The 4,131-nt window shown below is 31.4% G+C and overlaps 1 long non-coding RNA gene across 1 annotated transcript; it reads right to left on the bottom strand.

Annotated features, from left to right (window-relative positions):
• Positions 1-862: 862 nt before the first annotated feature.
• Positions 863-2,968, bottom strand: LOC141378698 (uncharacterized). The gene is made up of 3 exons (XR_012393924.1): positions 2,477-2,968; positions 2,226-2,358; positions 863-2,127 (listed from the first exon to the last, which is right to left on the bottom strand). It is a non-coding gene; the product is annotated as an uncharacterized lncRNA (long non-coding RNA).
• Between the last annotated feature and the right edge of the window lie 1,163 nt (positions 2,969-4,131).

The raw sequence follows: 4,131 nt of genomic DNA, 5'->3' as shown, positions 1-4,131 counted from the left end.
CTGATGTGTTAGCCATCAATATTTATCGGCCGATATTGAATTAGTTTATAGACGTCAGAATATTGATAATATTGATTAATAAAATAAAAAGGCCAGCACTTTTGGTTTATTAATTACATAGAAAAAAAAATGAAAAAACTAATATATCAGCCACTTATCGTCCGATATAGAGTTTAAGATATAACAATAATGACAATAATATAAAAAAGGCCCGTACAAAAGGTTTATCAATTACAACAAAGTAAGCTATAAAAACAACTAAGGATGCACTAATATATCGGCCACCAATATTTATCAGCCGATATTGAATTAATTCATAGCTATCAGAATATTGACAATACTATGAAAAAGGCCCGTACTTATGGTTTATTAATTGCATGGAGAAAATGAACTAATAAAAAAACTAGGGATGCACTAAATGTATCGGCCACCAATATTTATCAGCCAGAATTTGTATGTATTAAAACTATCAACACATCGGTAATATTTCATAAAAAGCAAACACCGATGGTTTATTAATTGCATGGAGGAAATGAGCTATAATAAAAACTATAGATTAACTGATGCATCGGCCATCAATATTTATCGGCCGATATTGAATTAGTTTAAAGCTATCAGACTATTAACAGTAATATGAAAAAGGCCTGTGCCAATGATGTATTGATTACATCAAGAAAGTGAGCAATAACAACAACAACGAAGGATGCACTAATACATATGCTATTAGTATAATATGAAAAGGGCCTATACTAATGGTTTATTGATTACACAAAGAAAATGAGCTATAATAAAATCTTGGAATGCACTAATATATCTGCCACCAATATTTATCAAAATTACTTTAAAAGCTAACAGAATATTGACAATACTATGAAAAAAAAGGCATTTACCAGTGGTTTAATATTTATGTATTGGTTGTCAAAAATGATCAGGTGATGCTCAGATTTATCAGCCACCGATATGTATCAGCCAATATTGTATAAATTTTAAATATAGAAAAATATTGACAATATGCGAAAGGGCAATACAGATGATTTATTATTTGCATGTAGAAAATGCGCCATAATTAAAACTAGGGATGCATGAACATATCGACTACCGATATTTATCAGCCAAGATTGGATTAATTAAAACTATTGATTTATTGGTTTATTAATATAAAATGGTTAATGCCAATGGTTTATTAAATTGCATGGAGCAAATAAAGTTAAAATATAAACCATGGATGCACTGATGTATCGGCCGATATTGAATTCATTTAAATCTAACAAAATATTAGTAATAATATGAAAAAGGCTAACACTAATTGATTAATTAAATATAGGAAATGAGCTGCACATATTTTGAATAATCCTACATTTTTACATATAAAATATCAGTCTAACATGTACACAATGTTAGATTTCATAGGCCAAATAAGTCACTGTTATTAAAGGAAATATTGAATAGCAAAACAACACCTTTAGAGATGTCAAATTGTATTTTTTTTTCATCCTAATCTGTGCCTGAGCTACTCTAAAACTAATTTAATGAGGAAAATAGTACTGTATGCAACTGACAAATATTGGCATTGGTATCGGCATCAGAATCAGCCAATGATTTAGAAATAGATGTGTGAAAGCCCTGGAGTGATTGTATATATTATAACCTGCAGAGAGATAACATGAAGTCCAACAAAAAGGGAGATAATGGATTCTCAATGGAGGTTTTTCATGGCTAGCTTAATCCTTAGCATTTCTGGCTTCCTTAATTGCTCCATTTACATTTTTTTGTTACTAGCTTTGTAAAATGATTGCAGTGCAGTTTGCATGCAAGTCTCAAACAGAGACTGATGAATAAACTAAACAATAGGTCCCTAGCTACAACACATGTAGGGTAGTGTCTGCCTCAGACCTTACACCATTATTTTTATTTTACTTTATACAATGCAGTAAGTGCTCATAGAAGATAAGAGAAAACTCATGAGTATTGTCAGGGATTTGACATTTCACAAGAGGTTGAGGAGATCATTCTACCATTGAGAAACAGTGAATGAAAAGGTCCAGGAAAGTGATTTTGTGCCTGTCTGGGATGGTACCCTGAGGTGACCCTCATGTAACAACTGCTGGCTTCACGATGGGATGTAGACTTGAAAGAGCAAGGAAAGGTAAGAAGAGTCAGATCCCATGGGCCTTCTGGAAGAGAGCATTAATATCTTAAAAACTTGAAATCTTAAAACTGTAAACCTGTAATTAGACTTTGTTGTCATCTGTTCCTGCTTCAAATAGGCCTTTAATCCCTTATCCTTGGAAGAAGGATATGATATTACATCTCATCTGCCTAAAAATTGATGCAAGCCAGATTCTATGTAAATTTCACCTGGAAACAAAGACTGTGAAAAATCAATGCTTGCCATTAACTAAACTTAGTATTTAAACTAGGTTTACTTCACAGCAGAGACTCTTTTTTTTTTAATATGTTGAAGAGTTTTACACACCTGTGTGTTATAGTATAACATTTCTCCGAGACAGTTTCTGATTGGTCATTGGCCAATAAAAGTGACTTTAGAATCTAGATGTGCATCTCAAGCAGTTCTTGTATTCAGTGGACAGGAAACTGAGACAGTCTTTAAAATGACCGCCTCCATGATTAACCACATTTTTTTCCAGTGTACTTAAACATTTACTCTCTGAAAAGTCACAAAATTCTGCATGAAAATTAGGGAGTAACGATGCTCACTTAACTGCACTTAAAAAAAAAAAAAAAAAAAAAAAAAAAAAAAAAAAGTTTTGTTTATATTTGACCATAAATTATCATTTACATGTGTAAATAGAGACAGGTCTGGTTAAGTGTCATGCTGTCTTGTCTTTTATTTTGTAGTCAAATTAAACTATAGCTAAACAAAGTTAGACTTGACTTGGTTTTTCCAAACATGACACATGGACATGAGCTAAATTTGTCAGCAGCACAGCTACCCGAGCAAAACTCTACAGGAAACAAAGGAACCGACTATTTATAGACCAAACACTAGGGAGCACATGACATGATATAACCAATGGGAACTAGACACATGACTAAGTCAACCAATGAGGAACAAGACACACATGACTTAACAAACCAGTCAGAAATTTATTTGCAATATTTGATGTCTGAAAAAATACATTTCAATACAAAAAGGTGTTTACTACCAATAGTAAATTCAAAAAGCATGTGCATGTGTAGCTATTTAACAACATATTATCACTGTAAGCTTATATAAAACAATTACCTTGTAATTTACCTTGTTTTAATTGAGTAACAGAAGCATACTGAGATCCAAGAAGAAAAGAACAAAGAAGAAAAGTAGCAAGCAGACTATTGGATGATATCTTAAAACAAATAAAATGGTATCAGTAACAACTGTCTGTCTTATCTTCAAGAGGGTTAAAAATAATTCCAATATTAACAATAGTTTACTCAGAATGCTTTTCCAAACCTATATTCTTATAGATTAAGTACACATTTAGATAGCCTAATCTTATTTTTTGTGTGTGTGTGTGTGTGTGTGTGTGTGTATGTATATATATATATATATATATATATATATATATATATATATATATATATATATATATATATATATATATATATATATATATTTTTTTTTTTCAAATATTAACTATAACGATTGATTTAATACAGGAATGTGACTTAAAATAATTTAATTAATTAACTATGTAACTTTTAACAGAAGTAATCTTTAGGTGCATTCGACATGAAGCACGGCTGCAGCCGGTGATTTATGAGATTAGCCGAGCGCAGGCGGGAGCGAAGTTGAAAACAGAGCCATCAGGCCAGACACTTCGGGTCTCAAAGTTGCTGCAGTCATGACCGAATCACATGCCGTCATCATCTTTTATTTATTTATTACAACAATGGATTTGTAGTACAAATAAAGCAGAACACAGTCTTTACAAACTATAGTTCATTATTAAACAATGGGGGAATTATAAATGAAATTAGCCTATATAACAAACGCATGAGAAATATAGGGGAAAACAAGTGGGCACATAAAAAGGAAATAAATATCCACGAATAGGGTTATTTTGGATATTAAAAGCATTTAAAATAAAATCACTTTAATCCAAAACGATTGTTTGAAAGGAGCAAAAT

The sequence above is a fragment of the Danio rerio genome, chromosome 18, assembly GCF_049306965.1.
Source record: "Danio rerio strain Tuebingen ecotype United States chromosome 18, GRCz12tu, whole genome shotgun sequence".
NCBI classification, from domain to species: domain Eukaryota; kingdom Metazoa; phylum Chordata; class Actinopteri; order Cypriniformes; family Danionidae; genus Danio; species Danio rerio.
Note: the sequence above shows the minus strand (reverse complement) of the source record. Positions and strands in the feature narration are given on the sequence as shown.